This window comes from Felis catus, chromosome C2 (assembly GCF_018350175.1).
Source record: "Felis catus isolate Fca126 chromosome C2, F.catus_Fca126_mat1.0, whole genome shotgun sequence".
Classification (NCBI taxonomy): domain Eukaryota; kingdom Metazoa; phylum Chordata; class Mammalia; order Carnivora; family Felidae; genus Felis; species Felis catus.
In genome coordinates this window covers 56,542,395-56,564,209 of record NC_058376.1, presented here as the reverse complement: position 1 = coordinate 56,564,209, position 21,815 = coordinate 56,542,395, and the positions used below count along the sequence as shown (strand labels likewise).

Here is a 21,815-nt window from a genome sequence, read left to right as displayed (position 1 = left end):
ACGAAACAATATTTCTAGATATATTGCATGAAAAATTCAATCTATTAATTGAAATGTTTCTAAGCTTTGAGAGCTTTAAAAATTATTTCCTGAGTCACTTATAGTTTGAATATATATATATATATATTAAAAATATACAGCTATAAATGAACGATGTCTCACTGAAAGCATCTGTCTCAGTAAGGTACCTTACTCTAAACCAAATGTTTCAAAACAGTTCTCGATCTGGACTTCACAGCATGGATGAATGTGGAGGGCACTATGCTAAGTGAAATAAGCCAGACAGAGAAAGACAAATACAACATGGTATCACTTATACGTGGAATCTAAAAATAAAATTTGAACTCATAGAAACAGAGAATAGGATGGTGGTTGCCAGGGGCTGGGGGTTGGGTGAAGCAGAGAGAAACTGGTAAAAGGTTATAAGTTGCCAGTCATGAGATGAGTTAGTTCTGAAAACCTAATGTATATCATGGTGACTACAGTTGATAATACTGTGTTGCAGAATTGGAATTTGCTAAGAGAATTACATCTTAAGTGTTACCCCCTCCAAAAAAAAGTAACTATATGAGGTAATGGATGTATTAATTAATTTTGATTGGGTGAATCCTTTCACAACATATACATATATCAAATCATTGTGTTGTATAGTTTAAATACAATTCAATTTTATTTGCCAATATACCTCAGTAAATCTGGATTTTTTTTTTAATTCACCAAAGAGACTTACAAAATTCTGATGCCCAGACCAAATAAATCAGAATCTCTATGGGTAGGACCAAGATATCAGTATTTTTTCAACCTCCTCAGGAGATTCTAATGTCCCTGAAAAGTTAAGAACCATTGCACTAACAGATAAGCATATAAGGTTAATATGTTTATTATTTAACAATATGAATTTGGAGGAAAAATAGATATTTAATTCCAAAACATGTCATCATGAGCCTATCTTTATAGCAATTTCCAATCAATTACCATATCTCATCAATGAACTGTTTAGACAAGGTTTGTTTCTAGTTCTTATTCCATTTTGGATGTGCTGAAAGCCATTTGGATTTTCTTTCACTACACAATACCATGTATTTAATTAGTATACAAGGCTATAATCAGCAAAGACGTTAGCCTTTTTTACTGGTGTATTGCATCTTGGGGATACCAAGAGAGATAGCTATCAGATTTCAGAAAATCTTTTCCATTCCCTCTCCTCCTTTATTCCCCTTGGAGCTCTGTGAGAGCCCTTACAATTTACTTTTGCACTAACGAGGGTAAAGTGCCTGAGCTGCACATTCCATCACACCCACTGCAAACTTAACAATAGGATTTACGATGTGTATGTGTGCCAGAATGTCTCTAATGCTTGGGCTCACTCATCCCAAGCCTTAAATTGGCTCTCTCGGTGCTATTTTAATCTGTACAGATCCAATCACACACAGCGTACAAATGGTTCAAAGAAATGCACATAATAAAGTGGCAGAGGATGCAGTTTCTGTCAAGAATACCATTGTTAACCATGATTGAAAAGACATGAATCCTGCTAAAGATATGAAACATTTTTATGCCTATTGGATTCTGGAGGGAAGAGATATCTAAAAGGTAAAATTTGAATCCCTCTGGGATCTTCAAGGACCTTCTCAATAAAAGGACACCTACAAATGATGACATGCAGTAGTAAATCCCTTTTACAGGTTAATGAGCAAAGACTGCAAGGGTTACCACAGGCCACACATGATGAGTTGAATCTGCAGGGGTCCTTGACTAGTGGATTGAGCATGCCCTTTGGCTTTTTCTCATCTACTCCAATAGAGTCACTATCCGCTGCCTAAAAACAGTTTGACAAGCAAAAGAATATTGATTTAGCTTCTCACCAAAGGCCGAAGAGGGCTAAGTGTCCAGTTTTGTACCTGAGAACAAACGGTCAATACATTACATAGGAGCAGCTCATTTTATCTTTCCTACCCTACAGCAACCTTTTCAGTTTGTCTTTGAAGGACATTCTAGGAGTTAGAAACTCTAGCAGTTAACAAGTGATGGGATGAGGCTTAGAACAATCAGATTAGATAAGGAGCTGCTTCCTCTGGCCCCCAGCCATTCCAAGATCTAACTCTTACTTTCTAGATATTGAGGTAATTTTGAGGGTCTTAGGACCCTTAAAGGTCCCAGCCAAGGGACTTTGTGGCAAGAATATATTCAGAGAGCATGGGTCAATAGATACACAACATTTGGTAAGGAGGTATTTCAATATGTCAATGACTTGTCTGACTATCCTGAGTGAATATTATCCCTAACTATAACACATGGGATTCTACATTTCTAACATTTATCTGATTGATCAGATATTTGGATTTTTGGCCTGAAAATTTCCATCCTGGTTATTACATGATATTTTCCCTATCTCATATTAAAATAAAAATCCTCACAAAAATTCATGGACAAGAGTGATAGAGATGGGGTAGGGAGGATGGGAAAGGAGGAGGCCGAATGAGAGAGAGACAGAAAGGCTGGAATATCTAGATGGTGATTCCAATTACATAAACAACCCCCTCCTCAACCTTTCCTAATATTCCAGGCTTGCAAAGGACATGCAGCCACAGGTTTCTGCCATTCACAATAAGTCCCTCCATTTGTCAATTTTAGCTTGCACAGTAGTCAGCAGAATACAAATGCAAAGATACAGGAATAATGATCATCTGAGCACAGCCTCTCCTAGATAGTAATGACTGTTGGCTGGAGCAGGTGCTGAGATGCAATAAAATTCATGTTAAGCAGCATTCCTATTCTGTAGTCTATCAGATGCGCTAAGATATCTCTTGGTGGCATGTGGCAAACCATCAGTCAATTCTATTTGGCTATTCAATGAGCATAAAAGGAAATGTGCTCCTGTCGCAAGCAAAACCATGTCCTGGGCCAATTCTGTTGCGTGCCATGAGGTTAACTCAACTTCTTAGCATTCACTGATTGAGTTGTGAGAAGTCGGAATCCCACAGCTATCTGATCGTGATTTCTGAATCTTTTATGCTATTAACCTTCATTCAATCCAATTGCAAAATGCTCCTTTTTATTTGGTCTCAAACTGAATTTAATAACTGTTGCCAGATTGACAGTTTGAAAAACTGAATGATGTAGCTCTGGCCAGTGAAATCCTCAGGAACATTCAGACAGGGATTGCCAAGATGGTGTTATTACAGAAGCTACAGAAAGTTCCCCATATCCCTTAAATTATTTCTGCTTCCTAAGCTAGGAACCATCTCCAATGAGATGTCATTAACTGTTAGCTTAAGGTTTCATCTCCTTTAAAAATGTTTACACTGTTCAGATGAGTAACTCTAAACTTTATCAATCATTTAAACCATAATGAAGTTGGTCTTATCAAGTCCTTTCCTGAAAAAATCTTCTATAAGTAAAGGGATGGAAAATACATGAAAATTCTTATGACCTGAAAGGAAAACATCCCCAAGAAAGAAGATGAATGGTTGAGAAAAAAAATACTGTTGTCTCACCCACATTTTTTTGCCAAAATGGCCTTGTGCCTAGCTTTGATTAAAGGAGAATATTGCCTTTCCCCAGGCTACAACAACTTCCTCTGTAGTCTTTTCCCAAAGAGACTCATTACACAGGACATTATTTCATATGGTGATAGAAAAGGGTAGTTGCTTTCTACATGCATTCTTCCTTTCTTCCCTAACAAATAGTATGTTTTTAGCATGCACATTGTTCCTCAGAATTAAAGAACAGATTTTCCAGAATCCCTTAACACCTATGTATAGCACATGACTATGTCTGCTCACTAAATGGTAAGTATCTGGTTCTTCCAGGAAGTCTGTCCAAAGGGAAGGAGCTATTTTGTTGTCTCCTATTTCCTTCCGTTACCAGCTTGATCTTAATGGCTAGAATTTTAGCCATCAGCCTACATTCCACAGTCATTAAAATCATCCTTCGTATACTCCTAACTCCTTGATCCATTCCTCATGTCACCTTATTGTCTTATTACCTTGGGAAACTCACATCTTCACTGGCTCTGCACCTGCATCCACACAGCTAAACTGAATTACAGAAAAGACACAAAACCATAATGAAGGTTCTCACCTTAATTTCATGCCTATGATCTGTATTTCAAATCGCTGACTTTTAAAATTGTGCTAAAATATATAACATAAAATTTATCATTATTACTAATTGAAATTTACCATTTTTCAGTGTATAGTTCAGTAACATTAAGTACATTCACAGTGTTGTACACCATCACCACAACATTATTTTAACTCTTTGAGCATTTTTACGACAGTTATTTGCCTAGTGAGTCTTCCATCTACTTTTCCGCAAGGATTTTCTACTGATTTACTTTTCTCTTTTAAATTTGCTGTACTTTCCTACTTATTTGAATGCCCCGTGGTTTTTTTGTTGAAAACTGGATATTTGAATCTTACAATGTGACTAACTCTGGAGGTCAGATTCTCCTTCTCCTGGGTTTGCTGGTTTGGTTTGGTTTGATTGTTACATGGTCTTTGTACCAGAGATCTTCTCAGGTCTTTTCTGACTCTGTGCTTTTCCTGGCAGACATGGTGACTTTCAAAATTCCTGTATATATATGTGGTTGCTTTTGAGCTGATACCATAGTCCTTAAATATATGGCTCCCAAAAGGGTAAAAAGAGAAAAGTGAAGCAGGGAAGTCTCTTAAATCCCCTGGAAGTCATGTCAACTGTCAGAAGTAGTACTGACAACAATGGAAGGAGAGGTGTGCACCAATGGATACCTGCCTCTGTGTCTGCACCTCTGAAGTCAAAAGCAGCAATTAGCAGAGCCCAAATCCTTGATATCTTGGTGGTCAGAATCCTTATTGTCCACAATGGCTCCTGCAAGCAGCATGCAAGTTGCTTCAGGAATGTGTGCATAGCTGCCTGCCATGGGTCTGAGGATGAGGGATGGGTAACCACTACTGAATTACGAGCTGAATTTAAGTTAACCACAACTTACTGTCTATGCCATCACCTGGGAGTTGCAAGATTTCAGTAGACTCCAGAGTTCCAAAATGATTACATCATATAGATTCTTCTCCAGAGCAATAGTCTATGCAGGGAGATAGATTCCTGGTTCTTCCTATTCTACCACCTTCCCTCCAACTTCTCCATGACTGCTAATTTTTCAATTTACCTGAGAGTTGTATGTTTCTTTAGTTAATGCATTTTTTCCACTGAGGTATACATTATGTCCTACATTCTCTCTTCTCAAACCTATAGCAATCCCTGCCCCATATTTAATCTGGGCTGATGACCTTATTTCTTTTTTCACTGACAAAATAGATTTAATCAACTGAATACTTCTGTATGCTCTCACCACTTACGCAAAAGCATTTGTGCCCAGGTACTTTGTCTTCTCTCCTGTGACTATAGGTGGGACTATCACTTCAACCCTAGATTCCACCTCCCTCCTCTTTTCAGACATTGCTCCAGGAATCCAGGAATTTTTCTCCCTCTCTCTTCCACCATCATTTTTTTTCTTCCTACTGGAACTTTCCCATTAGCATAAAAAATGTTGCTTTTTTTTCTTTCATCACTTAAAAGAATGAGACCCTCTTTCCCTTGACCCCATAAGTCTCCCCTCTACATTAATCCATATTTCTTTTTTGTTTCATAGACAAACTCTTTAAAAGAGCTTCTATACTCGCTGTCTATATGATTTCATTGTCCCATTCTCCATGAATCTTCTCCAATCAGAATTTAAGTCCTTCCATTCTACTAAAACTGCTGTTCTCACCAAAGACCTTCATAATGCCTGATCCAATGGCCAATTTACCACCATTTTTCTAACTGACCAACTGGCTTCAATGAACACAGATGATTACATTCTCCTCCTTGAAAAGCTCACTCTGTCTCTCAGAACTCTTTCTCAGTCTCCTTTACTAAGAAAACAGACTGAGGTCTCCTACTTCCTCTTTATTTCTTCTTCTAAATTTTGGGCTAAGTTTCAGTCTTGTGTCTTTCTTCTCTAAGTTCATTTCCTTTGAGATGTGACTCATGACTTTGAGAAAGTCTCATGACTTCCACAATTACACCATATATACCATTATACCATAAATATATATTTATGGTACCAAATGTGTATCCTCATCTTGGACCTCTCCTCTGAGCTCCAAATTTATACAACCAATGGCTTACACACATCTCCAATTGGACGTTATAGCAATCTGTGTCCAACCAGGTGATAGAAGAGGGAAGTTTCAAATAAAGAATCATGAGCTATTTTAAAAGAGCAACTGTGACACATATGGTATCTTAACACTGGGATATCTCTGGCATCCCAGGGTGATGTGTACCCAGTGAAAGGCAAACTTGGAAGGGGCTCAGACCTTGTTGGAAAAGATGTGGTTCAGGCTACCAAACAATAAGAGAAGACCAGAACTAGTCTGGAGTTGCTGGAAAAGCAATAGGCTAGCTACTATTTGGAGTGCAAGTAGGAACAGGTAACCAGCAGCCACTGACCTGCAGAGGGAGTCAGGGCATGAGCAGAAGAAGACGGCCTTCAAGGTATGAGGACTCTGGTTTCCACAGAAAAGAAGGCTGCAAAATAGTTACCAGCAGGTTTAAAATGCAATGTCATAGACGGGCCAGTCCTGGTTCCAGTGCTGAAAGAGCTCCACTGGATATCCTCACATCCACATTGCCAATGCCCAGTCTCGACCAGCAATGGCAAGAAAAAAAGACTCTTCCTCCTTCAATGTCCCTCCATCCCTCTTTATTTAAAAAGCTTAACACTGTTCTCACTTTAAAAAAAGAAATGCTTAAAGGAATTCCATTGTTTACCACAAAGCATTTTTGCAGCTGAGAAGCAATGAACTGATGCAAATGTCTAAGGGTCATTTTAACTTGACGTGTCCAAACTAAATTCTTGATTTTAAGCCAAACTTTCTCCTCTTTTGGTCTTCCCCATTTCAGCAAACAGCTACTTCACTCTTCCAGTTCATCACTCCAAAACCTTAATGCCATCCTGACTCCTCTCTGCTGTTCTCATTCCATATTCATTATGTTAACAAATGATGTTAGCTCCATCTTCTAACTAAATCTGGAATTAGTCTACTCCTTATCCAATTCAAGGCTGCCATGGTCCAAGCCAACATCCTCTCTCATAATGATAATTGCAATAGCATTCTGACTAGTCTCCCTTTTTCCACCTGGTCAATTAGCAGACCTATTCTCTAACACGGCAATGAGAAGGGATTCTGATGAAACTAAAGTATAAATCATATCATGTCACTTCTCTGTTCAACTTCTCTCATCCCCTACCCTCAGGCTAAACTGGAAGTCTTTATAGTAGCCTATTACACGTATTCAATATGTTCTCTGCCCCCAGTCTTTCTCATCTTCTGCCTAACCCTGCACTCATTCAGCTCTACCCTTATTGCCTCTTTGCTTTTGCTTAAATACATCAGGCCCATTCCTACCTTAGGGATTTTGTTGCTTCCTTCCTTTGCTTCAAACACTTTTGCATCAGATATCTGCATGGCTTATCCTTTGATGATCTTTGGAACTTTACTCAAATGTCATCTTCTCTGCCAGATACTTTGTAGCTGCTCCATCTAAACTGCCACCGGATCCTAGAACAGTTGCTGCCACCAGGAATCTTGCTACTAGGTGACACTGTGAAGGAAATTCATATGCTGAGAAAGAGATGATATGATCCTTGGTACCTGCTAATACTATACAGTGACCATACCAGCTCTGGATAGCCTACCTACAGAATTTTTTTAAGTAAGAGAAACAAACTTTGATCTTATTTAATCCACTGTTATTCAGGTGTTTTACTTATATCATCTGGTAGTTGACTAATCTTGATACCTCTTCCTATATCTCATTGGTTCTCACTTAAATTTGTATAAGAATCACCTGGAAAGCTTTCAAAAACTACTAATACTTGGGTCTCACCACCAGAATTGCTGATTTAATTGATCTCAGTAGAACCAGACATTATTAGAAACCTCCTAGAAATGCTACCATGCAGCTAAGATTAAGCTGAATTGGTCTAACCCTTTTTGTTAATTTTTTTATCATTATTCCAAAGACATAATTCTCTTTTTTGATCTCAGTTTTATATTTTATTTCAGTGACTCTTAATCTGCCATCATTGCATTATACCAAAGAAGTAGAATAAAAACAAAATAATAATAGAAATAATAAACACTATTTGCCTATTATTTATACTTTACAATGTTCTCATATAACAACCAATGCTACTAAGAAAGGTTTGTTTGCTTTTCCATTTTACATTTTGATGAGACTTCCCACAAGAAAGCTCATCCTTGGTTAGGACTCTGGTCAAAATGATTTACCGTTATGTTCAATTCTTTGGTTTGTCCCAAACTCTAAAGGAAGCTGGCACAGTCTAGCCCTTCCTCCACAAGGGCCAAAGAGTAGGAATGGAGCTTTTTCCTGTAGTGACTGGAGAAAGAAAACATCCTAAATCAGTCTCTTGTAGACTTTGATTCACACAATCCCAACAAAGTAGCCCAACACTTAAAGAACATAGGAACAAACCAAACCAACTGAGCAAGGATGATGGATCCTAAAGCCAAGAAATAAGACTTCAAAAGACTTCAAAAGAAAGGAGATCACACCCTTACTGATCTAAGTCAGGGGACATTTTTATTATAAAACCACATCTAGACCTATTAAATAAAAACTAATGCTACAGACTCATGGCATTTCATTGTATTTTATCTATAACCTAGATAGTAGAGACCCACCTTATCAACACACTTGAATAAAAATGAAGGTATTTCCAAGGGTTGTACCTCATCTCTGGTTCCTGGCCAGCCAACTTTGGCATTTCTGACTGCTACTCATGTTAAATGATAGAACAGAGCCTTCATGAACCAAAACAAACCAGGGATGGACACTGTAAACAAATTCCTTGCCTTGGCCTAACTGGAGGATCAATTATGCCATGATTTACAGGCTTAATAATTACCATATTACTTTTATTATTGAGAAGAAGCATAGCATAATGCCTATAAATGCTACAGAAAGGGCACCTGGGTGGTTCAGTCAGTTAAACCTCTGACCCTTGATTTCAGCTCAGGTCATGATCTCATGGTTTGTGAGATCAAGCCCTGCATTAGGCTCTCTGCTAACAGTGTGGAACCTGCTTGGTATTCTCTCTTTCTTTCTTTCTCTCTCTCTGCCCATCCCCCATGAACACATGCATGAGTACTCTCTCTCTCTCTCTAAATAAGTGTATATTAAAAAAATAAAATAAATGCTACAGAAATATGTTATGCCTTAGCTTCCTCATTAATAAAATGGGAATGACAAGAATATATTTTACATTAGTCTACTATAGGGATTAAATGAGTGATCATGTAAAGTATTTAGAAAGTACCTAATCCTTTATTAGAACAGGGAAATAGCTGCTATTGTTATTTAGGACTAGTAACAATAACACAGTAACATCATTGTTAGTAACATCATCACATAAGGAAATCTATTTCCCTCAATTTCTCTCAGGCAGGCAAAAGATGTTGTTATGGACTGAACTGTGTCTCCCCAAAATTCTTAAATTGTAGTCCTAACTCTGCAGCACCTCAGAATATTACTGTATTTAGAGATAGGGTCTTTAAAGATAATTTGGCAAAATGAAGTCATATGGGTGAGCCCTAATCCAATATGACTAGTGTTCTTATAACAAGAGATTAGCACACAGACACACATCAGGGAAGACCATGTGAAGACACAAGGAAATAGTCATCTAAAACATAAGAAGAAAAGCCTCAGGAAAAAAAAAAAACCTGCAGACATATTGATCTCAAATTCCAGCCTCCAGAACTGTGATGAAAAAAATTTCTGTTGTTTAAACGACCCAGTCCATCTTTTGTTCTAGCATCCCAGCAAACTAACACAATAGTGTATTTCTTCATTTTATATAAAGGTCCTTAATGATTTCTTGTTCACCCCTTGCCAAGAGGGTTTAAATACAATCTCGGTAATTTCTGGTCATCCCTCCCACACAACATTATTAGAATAATGAAGATATCTGAGAGTGTTCGGTAGCACAATGACAAAGGGTGACCTCTCTGGTCATTGTCCATCTGCCCAGTGGTTACCACCTAGACATACTCCAGATGGCCCCTCTGGGCCTAACCTTCTTCCTGTTTGCTGCTTGTGTGTGCCACAGTGGGGATGTAGAAATCCTCGGCAAGCCTAGGATCTACACAACATTCCTCCCTGAAGTCTTACATCCCCACCACAGCACAGACTGTGAGCAAGGTCCCTCCTCTGACCTCTGAGGTATCATACAGCAATTCCCCTCCTTTCACCCCTGTCAGGAGGAAACTCTTCAGCATCAGAAACATTAATACCTTCTCTTTCATTAATCCCTTTCTCATCGTCTCTTTCCTCTCCATCAAGGGCATCTAGCATAATTTCATCTAAAGGTTTAAATTTCTAGAAAATGAAAATCTATATGGAGGTAAAACTTCCGTTTTTTTAATAGCCAAATTTTCCTTGAGACAAAGAGGGACAGAACCGGATTATCTATTTGAATGAGGATACAGTCAAAAAAATAGAGAAAACACACAAATTAACATTTAATGAACAGAAAAAATATGCAGCCAAGAATCCTTTATCCAGCAAATCTGTCATTTAGAATAGAAGGAGAGATAAAGGTCTTCCCAAACAAACAAAAACTGAAGGACTCCATCACCATTAAACCAGCCCTACAAGAGATCCTAAGGGGGATCCTGTGAGACAAAGTACCAGAGACATCGCTACAAGCATGAAACATACAGACATCACAATGACTCTAAACCCATATCTTTCTATAATAACACTGAATGTAAATGGACTAAATGTTCCAACCAAAAGACATAGGGTATGAGAATGGATAAAAAAAACAAGACCCATCTATTTGCTGTCTACAAGAGACTCATTTTAGACCTGAGGACACCTTCAGATTGAAAGTGAGGGGATGGAGAACTATTTATCACGCTACTGGAAGTCAAAAGAGAGCTGGAGTAGCCATACTTATATCAGACAAACTAGACTTTAAATTAAAGGCTGTAACAAGAGATGAAGAAGGGCATTATATAACAATTACAGGGTCTATCCATCAGGAAGAGCTAACAATTATAAATGTCTACGCGCCAAATATGGGAGCCCCCAAATATATAAAACAATTACAAACATAAGCAACCTTATTGATAAGAATGTAGTAATTGCAGGGAACTTTAACACTCCACTTACAGCAATGGATAGATCATCTAGACACACGGTCAATAAAGAAACAAGGGCCCTGAATGACACATTGGATCAGATGGACTTGACAGATATATTTAGAACTCTGCATCCCAAAGCAACAGAATATACTTTCTTCTCGACTGCACATGGATCATTCTCCAAGATAGATCACATACTGGGTCACAAAACAGCCCTTCATAAGTATACAAGAATTGAAATCATACCATGCATACTTTCAGACCACAATGCTCTGAAGCTTGAAATCAACCACAGGAAAAAGTCTGGAAAACCTCCAAAAGCATGGAGGTTAAAGACCACCCTACTAAACAATGACTGGGTCAACCAGGCAATTAGAGAAAAAATTAAAAAATACATGGAAACAAACCAAAATGAAAATACAACAATCCAAATGCTTTGGGATGTGGTGAAGGCAGTCCTGAGAGGAAAATACATTGCAATCCAGGCCTATTTCAAGAAAAAAGAAAAATCCCAAATACAAAATCTAACAGCACACCTAAAGAAATAGAAGCAGAACAGCAAAGACACCCTAACCCAGAAGAAGGAGAGAAATAATAAAAATTAGAGCAGAAATAAACAATATAGAATCTAAAAACACTGTAGAGAAGAACAATGAAAGGAAGAGTTGGTGTTTTGAAAAAATAAACAAAATTGATAAACCTCTTGCCAGGCTTCTCAAAAAGAAAAGGGAGATGACCCAAATAGATAAAATCATGAGTGAAAATGGAATTATTACAACCAATCCCTCAGAAATACAAGCAATTATCAGGGAATACTATGAAAAACTATATGCCAACAAACTGGACAACCTGGAAGAAATGGACAAATTCCTAAACACCCACACACTTCCAAAACTCAATCAAGAGGATATACAAAGCTTGAACAGACCCATAACCAGTGAAGAAATTGAATCAGTTATCAAAAATCTCCCAACAAATAAGAGTCCAGGACCAGATGGCTTCCCTGGGGAATTCTACCAGACATTTAAAGCAGAGATAATACCTATCCTTCTCAAGCTAGTCCAAAAAATAGAAAGGAAAGGAAAACTTCCAGACTCATTCTATGAAGCCAGTATTACTTTGATGCCTAAACCAGACAGATACCCAGTAAAAAAAAGAGAACCACAGGCCAATATCCCTGATGAATATGAGGCAAAAATTCTCAATAGATACTAGCAAATCGAATTCAACAGCATATAAAAAGAATTATTCACCATGATCAAGTGGGATTCATTCCTGGGATGCAGGGCTGGTTCAACATTCGCAAATCAATCAACGTGATACATCACATTAATAACAGAAAAGATAAGAACCATATGATCCTGTCAATCGATGCAGAAAAAGCATTTGACAAAATTCAGCATCCTTTCTTAATAAAAACCCTCGAGAAAGTCAGAATAGAAGAAACATACTTAAACATCATAAAAGCCATTTATGAAAGGCCCACAGCTAACATCATCCTCAGCGGGGAAAAACTGAGAGCTTTTTCCCTGAGATCAAGAACACGACAGGGATGCCCACTCTCACCACTGTTGTTTAACATAGTGTTGGAAGTTCTAGCATCAGCAGTCAGACAACAAAAGGAAATCAAGGCATCAAATTCGGCAAAGATGAAGTTAAGCTTTCACTTTTTGCAGATGACATGATATTATACATGGAAAATCCGATAGACTCCACCAAAAGTCTGCTAGAACTGATACATGAATTCAGCAAAGTTGCAGGATACAAAATCAATGTACAGAAATCAGTTGCATTCTTATAGACTAATAATGAAGCAACAGAAAGACAATAAAGAAACTGATCCCATTCACAATTGCACCAAGAAGCATAAAATACCTAGGAATAACTCTAATCAAAGATGTAAAAGATCTGTATGCTGAAAACTATATATAAGCTTATGAAGGAAATTGAAGAAGATATAAAGAAATGGAAAAACATTCCGTGCTCATGGGTTGGAAGAATAAATATTATCAAAATGTCAATACTACCCAAAGCTATCTACACATTCAATGCAATCCCAATCAAAATTGCACCAGCATTCTTCTCGAAGCTAGAACAAGCAATCCTAAAATTCATATGGAACCACAAAAGGCCCCGAATAGCCAAAGTAATTTTGAAGAAGAAGACCAAAGCAGGAGGCATCACAATCCCAGACTTTAGCCTCTACTAACAAAGCTGTAATCATCAAGACAGCATGGTATTGGCACAAAAACAGACACATAGACCAATGGAATAGCATAGAAACCCCAGAATTAGACCCACAAAAGTATTGCCAACTAATCTTTGACAAAGCAGGAAAGAATATCCAATGGAAAAAAGACACTCTCTTTAACAAATGGTGCTGGGAGAACTGGACAGCAACATGCAGAAGAATGAAACTAGACCACTTTTTCACACCATTCACAAAAATAAACTCAACATGGATAAAGGACCTGAATATGAGACAGGAAACCATCAAAACCCTAGAGGAGAAAGCAAGAAAAGACCTCTCTGACCTCAGCCATAGCAATTTCTTACTTGACACATCCCCAAAGGCAAGGGAATTAAAAGCAAAAATGAACTACTGTGACTTCGTGAAGATAAAAAGCTTCTGCACAGCAAAGGAAACAATCAACAAAACTAAAAGGCAACCAACGGAATGGGAAAAGATATTTGCAAATGACATACTGGACAAAGGGCTAGTATCCAAAATCTATAAAGAGCTCACCAAACTCCACACCCGAAAAACAAATAATCCAGTGAAGAAATGGGCAGAAAACATGAATAGACACTTCTCTAAAGAAGACATCCAGATGGCCAATAGGCACATGAAAAGATGCTCAACGTCGCTCCTCATCAGGGAAATACAAATCAAAACCACACTCAGGTATCACCTCACGCCAGTCAGAGTGGCCAAAATGAACAAATCAGGAGACTATAGATGCTGGAGAGAGTGTGGAGAAACGGGAACCCTCTTGCACTGTTGGTGAGAATGCAAACTGGTGCAGCCGCTCTGGAAAACAGTGTAGAAGTTCCTCAAAAAAATACAAATAGACCTACCCTATGACCCAGCAGTAGCACTGCTAGGAATTTACCCAAGGGATACAGGAGTACTGATGCATAGGGGCACTTGTACCCCATGTTTATAGCAGCACTCTCAACAATAGCCAAATTATGGAAAGAGCCTAAATGTCCATCAACTGATGAATGGATAAAGAAATTGTGGTATATATGGAAACCAATTTGACAATAGATTTCATATATTGAATAAATAAATAAATAAATAAATAATAAATAAAAATAAAAAAATGTAGGAAAAAAAAGAAATTGTGGCATATATACACAATGGAGTACTATGTGGCAATGAGAAAGAATGAAATATGGCCCTTTGTAGCAACGTGGATGGAACTGGAGAGTGTTATGCTAAGTGAAATAAGCCATACAGAGAAAGACAGATACTATATGTTTTCACTCTTATGTGGATCCTGAGAAACTTAACAGGAACCCATGGGGGAGGGGAAGGAAAAAAAAAGAGAGAGAGAGAGAGAGAGGTTAGAGTGGGAGAGAGCCAAAGCATAAGAGACTCTTAAAAACTGAGATTAAACTGAGGGCTGATGGGGGGTGGGAGGGAGGGGAAGGTGGGTGATGAGTATTGAAGAGGGCATCTTTTGGGATGAGCACTGGGTGTTGTATGGAAACCAATTTGACAATAAATGTCATATATTTAAAAACAACAGCAACAAAAAAAAACAAGTTAACATCTTAAATGTTATCCTGAAACATTATGAATAGATTTAATACAAACTCTGAAAGTCATAAATTTCATTATTTTTAATTCAAAAAAAATGTGCATGGGCTTCTTTCCTTTCTCTTCCCTTTCTCCTGTCAACTAATTTAACATGCTAATTAATTTGTGAAAGGTGACTGTTGTACCCAAGCAAAAAAGGTGAGGTGTTTCTACTAGCTAAAGTGTCTCTCCTCTGACCTCTACTCTTTTGCCTAAGGAGGTAGAAAACGTACCAGGCACGGTTTTTAGTTGCAAGCAACAGAAACCACCCATAGCTGAATAAGCAGCGGAGGGTCTGGGGGGAGGGGGGGAAACTGGGGGGTGGGGATTTATTAAAAAATCTGTTGGGTAGCTCTCTGAATCACCAGGAAAGCTGGACTATCCTGCTCAGAACCATGCATCTTAACGCTACAAATTGGGTTCTAGAACTGGGCTGACAAGGAAACTTGCTTGTGTAGGATTAGAATATTGAATGTCCCACCTACTGTAGTCATTGATATGCCAGGAGCAAGATTTTGCTATAACCACTTCCTTTATCAGAAAATGATCCCCTTTTCATGCTTCTCTGTGTCAACTAGGTCCACACTCAAAGCCTGGTGTAGGTATATCCAATAAATAAAGCTGAGAGAGCCTTATTTGCCTAAGCCCAAGCTTCAAATGAGGCTCAGATGGTGGGTATCTGGCATTTTTGTTTCTATAGCTTAAAGTTGGCTCTGTCTCCCACAAAGACTCATCTCACATAGGAAGGAGATTCAAATGCCAGGCAGCCAAAAAAAAAAAAAAAAAACCTAAAAGATCTTCACAATAGAAATAGAAAACCTAAAAAAATCCCCCAATAGAAAGCTAAAAGAGAAAACAAGAAAGGAATTCAAGGGGAACCTGGGTGACTCAGTAAGTTAAGCCTCAGGCTCAGATCATGATCTCAGGGTTTGTGAGTTCGAGACCTGTGTTTGGCTCTGTGCTGTCAGCTCAGAGCCTGGAGCATTCTTCAGATTCTGTGTCTCCCTCTCTCTCTTCCCCTCCCCTGCTCATGCTCTGTCTCTCTCTGTCTCAAAAATGAATAAACATTTTTAAAAATTTTAATAAAAAAAAAGAAAGGAATTCAAGATTCAGTTAGAAATGCTTTAAGCTGCATGTAATAAAATACCTAACTAGGAGTAACTTAAGCAATAAATGTTTTTATCACATTATAAAAACTTAAAAGTAAGACAGTGCTTATTAGCTCAGCAGGTAAACAATGTCAAGATTAAGTCAAAGATTCTTTAGGCCTTTCCCTTAAAATTCCAATACAAATGTTTGTAGCTGCAAACCTGGAACATGAGAGGAGGAAGAAAAGTGCCAACAGACTACTATATACATCTCATGGGCCAGAATCATGGGCAACCACTCCACGGAAAAATATATCATTAATGCCATGAGCTAGCACAATAGTCTCCTTTTTATTTTCTTTTCTAAATCAAATTTATTTTTACTTTTTTTAAGAGTCATGAATCTAAACTTTACTTTTGTTTCTTGGGGTTTTATTTCATTTATTTTTCTTTTTAATTTACATTCAAGTTAATTAGCATAATGATTTCAGGTGTAGAATTCAGTGATTCATGCCCTAATATAACACCCAGTGCTCATCCCAAGTGTCCTCCTTAATGCTTCTTGCCCATTTAGCCCATGCCCCCACCCAAAACCCCTCCTGCAACCCTCAGTTTTTTTCCTCTGTATTTAAGAGTCTCTTAAGTTGTGCCCCCTTCCCTGTTCTTATATTATTTTTGCTTCCCTTCCCTGATATTCATCTGTTTTGTATCTTAAATTCATATGAGTGAAATCATATGATATCTTTCTCTGACTGAATAATTTCTCTTAGCATAGTACCCTCTAGGTCCATCCATATTGTTCCAAATAGCAAGATTTCATTCTTTCTGATTGCCGAGTAATATTCCATTGTATGTTTATATACCACGTCTTCTTTATCCATCTATCAGTCGATGGACATTTGGGCTCTTCCCATACTTTGGCTATTGTTGATAGTGCTGCTATAAACATTGGGGTGCATGTGTCCCTTCAAAACAGCATACCTGTATCCCTTGGATAAATGCCTAGAAGTACAATTGCTGGGTCATAGGGTAGTTCTATTTTTAATTATTTGAGGAACCTCCATACTGTTTTCCAGAGTGACTGTACCAGTTTGAATTCCCACCAGCAGTGCAAAAGAGATCCTCTCTCTCTCTGCATCCTTGCCAACATCTGTTGTTGCCTGAGTTGTTAATGTTAGCCATTCTGACAGGTGTGAGGTGGTATCTCATTGTGGTTTTGATCTGTATTTCCCTGATGATGAGTGATGCTAAGCATCTTTTCATGTGTCTGCTAGCCATCTGGATGTCTTCTTTGGAAATGTATCTTTCATGTCTTTTGCCCATTTCTTCATTGAATTATTTGTTTTTTGGGTATTGACTTTGATAAGTTCTTTATAGATTTTGGATACTAACCCTTTATCTGATATGTCATTTGCAAATATCTTCTCCCATTACATCTCTTGCTTTTCAGTTTTGCTGTTTCCTTTGCCCTGAGAATTTTATCTTGATGAGGTCCCAATAGTTCATCTTTCCTTTTGTTTCCCTTGCCTCCAGAGACATACTGAATAAGAAGTTACTGTGGCCAAGGTCAAAGAGGTTTTTGACTGCTTTCTCCTGTAAGATTTTGATGGCTTCCTGTCCTACATTTAGGTCTTTCATCCATTTTGAGTTTATTTTTATGTATGGTGTAAGAAAGTGGTCCAGGTTCATTTTTCTGCATGTCACTATCCAGTTTTCCCAGCACCACTTGCTAAAGACACTGTCTTTATTCCATTGGATATTCTTTCCTGCTTTGTCAAAGATTAGTTGGCCATATGTTTGTGGGTCCATTTCTGGGTTCACTATTCTGTTCCATTGATCTGAGTGTTTTTGTGCCAGTACCATACTGTCTTGATGATTAGAGCTTTGTAATACAGCTTGAAGTCTGGGATTGTGATGTCTCCAGCTTTGGTTTTCTTTTTCAAGATTTCTTTGGCTATTTGGGGTCTTTTGTGGTTCCTAAATACAAATTTTAGGATTGTTTGTTCTAGCTCTGTGAAGAATGCTGGTGCTATTATGATAGGGATTGCAATGAATATGTAGATTGCTTTGGGTAGTATCGACATTTTAAGAATATTTGTTCTTCCAACCCATGAGTATGGAATATTTTTCCATTTTTTGGTGTGTCTTCTTCAATTTCTCTCATAACCTTTCTATAGTTTTCAGTGTATAGATTTTTCACCTCTTTGGTTAGGTTTATTCCTAGGTATTTTATGGTTTTTGGTACAATTGCAGGTGGGATCAATTCCTTGATTTCTCTTTCTGTTGCTTCATTATTGACATATAGGAATGCAATCAATTTCTGTGCATAGATTTTATATCCTGTGACTTTGCTGAATTCATGGATCAGTTGTAGTAGTTTTTTGGTGGAATCTTTTGGGTTTTCCATATAGAGTATCATGTCGTCTGCAAAGAGTGAAAGTTTGACTTCCTCCTTGAGAATCTGGATGTCTTTTATTTCTTTGTGTTATGTAATTGCTGAAGCTAGGAATAGTCTTTGATATAAAGCAGTACCCTACAGAGTTCCTTTAAACAATCCCAATTAAATAGGATTTCTAACAAATATATTCCTGTTTTGTTGCCAAAAGCATATGCATCCTAACTGTGAGTGATCACATTTAGGAGTTACAATATTCACATTTTCATTGTGAAATGTGAGCTAGAACATTAATTGTGTCTTGGCATATCTGAACACATATTATGTTATACAATTAAAATGACGGAAATCAAGGAGGGTCACCTTGTTTATGATTGCCTTCCATGAGAATAGATGAATATGTAGAACTTACGGACAACCTCATCTCTTATTTTTCTCTCCCACCAGATATAGTTCATAATAATTACCAAGAACAATCCATTTACCTTAACTATTATTGAAAATGTCCATATTTTATGCCTTTCTGTACGCCTGGTTCTGGAACTCTTTGAAGATTTAAGTGACATCTAAAATGTCATTTCTAAAGTCCTGTTGTGTTCTCCAACCACCTGCATAATTGCCTCTATTGATGCCTAGTTTGATTCTGGCATTCTGGACACTCCCACTTTCTATATCACTCTGATCTTTATTTTTTTTAATGTTTATCTTTGAGAGACAGAGTGCGAGTGGTGGAGGGGCAGAGAGAGAAGGATACAGAATCTGAAGTAGGCTTCAGGCTCTGAGCTGACAGCATAGAGGCCAACATGGGGTTCGAACTCATGGACCATGAGATCATGACCTGAGCCGAAGTCAGACACTCAACCCACTGAACCACCCAGGCACTCCTGTGCTGATCTTTATTTTAAAGAGAAGACCAGATATATGGTGGTATATGTTTCTATATGAATGGGATATCAAAATTAAGTAGGCTCACATGTTTCTATATGAATGGGATATCAAAATTAAATAGCCACAAAAATGAAAAGACTCTGTTAAAAGATCACTCAGGATACTGTGGGTTGGAGTCCAGGCTGTGCTGTTTGTTATTCAGGTAACTTTGAACATGTCACCCAATCTCCAGTAGACCAATTTCATCACATGTACCTTACTTCTCATATTCTTGTGAAGAGTCTTGTGAATATTTTGGATACAGAATATTTTGTAACCCCTGAAGTTGTTTTCTTTTTAAGTAATGCATTCTATGTATTATTATTTATAGTGATCTTGAACCCTCCTGGAAAGCATTCAGCAAATATTATTTACCCTTACCTCTGTGCTTCCTTCTTCACTCTCTACCTCATCCCACATTCCCTCTAACAGCCTCCATCTTGACTACAATATTCTTATACTCACAGGGAATAGAAAATGTAAACAAGAGAAGTAGGTTTCTGTTAGATTCTGCTCAAGGACAACTGTAAAGATCAATCTGGTTTTAACCACCTTATTCTTGTTCTCTTTGTCAGAACCCTAACAGTGGGTTCTGGTCTCTCTATTAGGTCTCAAGGGCAGTTATTTATTTTATACAATGGAAGTATCTTGTCCAGAAGGGTTGACTTCTTGAATCTGTTCACTCATATCTGAGACTTGGCTACTGATCTGTGCCTTTGCCACAGACTCTGAACCTGCCTAATGGGTTAACTGTGTTAAATGTTAGGAATCTTGATATTTGGCCATAGTCTAGCCTGGTAATTCATCCTGGTGTACCTCCAATTTACTCCAGAAGGGAATGGTAAGGATTTTAAAGTGAGTCTGATGGGTAACCTACAGGCAAATTAGAACACTGCTTTCACATGTTTCTGACTAATGTCCCGTGAAGCTGAAACTAACTGACATGATTTCTATTAAGTGGGGAAGCCCATATGCGAGATAGACCCTTACAATGGATACCCTCATGGAAATCTTAGCTTGGCAGTTAATTCAAAAGGTGCTCAAAACCATTTGCTTGCAGTTTTATCATTCATTTTCATTGTTCACTCTCCTTTTTTAAGGCTACTTTTAAAGAAGACTTTGTTACCTGGAGGACTCCTACTAACAAGTTTAGTTTATCTTTGGTTTATTTATTTTTTTTTTAAGTTTATTTAGTTTGAGTAAGAGTGTGTGTGTGCGCACAAGTTGGGGAGGGGCAGAAAGAGAAAGAGAATCCCAAACAGACTCCAAGCTGATAGTGCAGAGCCTAACTCAGAGCTTGATCCCACACCAAGAGATCATGACCTGAGCCAGAATCAAGACTTGGACACTGAACCTATTGAGCCACCCAGACGCCTCCTATCTTTGATTTTTAAAATTATGTGATCTGGGGCACTTTGGTGGCTCAGTCAGCTAAGCATTTGACTCTTGATTTCAGCTGAGGTCATAATCTCATAGTTCATGGAATTGAGCCCCACATCAGGCTCTGTGCTGTTAGCATGGAGCCTGCTTGGGATTCTCTCCCTTTCTCCCTCTCTGTCCCTCCGCATCTCTCTCTCAAAAATAAATAAGCCTTGGGGCGCCTGGGTGGCTCAGTCGGTTAAGCAGCCGACTTCGGCTCAGGTCATGATCTCGCGGTCTGTGAGTTCGAGCCCCGCATCGGGCTCTGTGCTGACAGCTCAGAGCCTGGACTCTGTTTCAGATTCTGTGTCTCCCTCTCTCTGACCCTCCCTCGTTCATGCTCTGTCTCTCTCTGTCTCAAAAATAAATAAACGTTAAAAAAAAGTTTAAAAAAAATAAATAAGCCTTAAAAAATACATAAAATGAAATAAATGTGATCTATCATGAATCAAAATGACTATTTTCTGTTTCTTATGTCTCTGTAGTTTTGTCTTCCAGTGTTCATACTCCGTTAAATTTGAACTCCTCTATTTTCTAGAATAAAGAACACTTATTTTCTTTATGGGAACCATCATTTCTCCATGCAGTAAGTAAAAGAAAGTGTGTCCCAGCTTCTCCTCTTATCCATGAGAAACTCTGTCCAAGAAGGCCTTTGTTGTGTTAACAAAAGATCAACTGCCCACTAGCAGACATGAGAGCAGTTCCAAATGCACATTCCCTGGGGAAAGATGAGAAGGCTGGGAGCAGTACAGCAGGCTACACACTATAAAGGAGGGTGAGAAACACAGATATTACAAGTGACAACACCCAACTTCTAATTGCTTATGCAAGAAAAAGCAGTTTATATGCCTGGGAAGGATGCTAGGGACAGTGCAAAGTATAAAAGGAAGAAATAAAGAACCAGGGCCAATAGATGGGAGATGGGACTTAGAGTTCATGAGCTCTTCTGCTGCTCAAATATTGCTTCTCTCTACTTGGCT

At 38.1% G+C, this 21,815-nt stretch overlaps 1 long non-coding RNA gene across 7 annotated transcripts in view; it reads right to left on the bottom strand.

The window, feature by feature from the left end:
- Nucleotides 1-21,815, bottom strand: part of LOC123379948 — a 341,728-nt gene that overhangs the window by 158,393 nt on the left and 161,520 nt on the right. For 6 of the 7 annotated variants that reach the window (XR_006585048.1, XR_006585045.1, XR_006585043.1 and 3 more), the window contains 2 exons: nucleotides 8,322-8,430; nucleotides 559-7,632 (listed from right to left, as the gene is read on the bottom strand). This is a non-coding gene — a long non-coding RNA (uncharacterized LOC123379948). Of the gene's footprint in view, nucleotides 1-558; nucleotides 7,633-8,321; nucleotides 8,431-21,815 lie in introns of those variants that run through there. The other variant, XR_006585047.1, reaches the window with a different exon arrangement.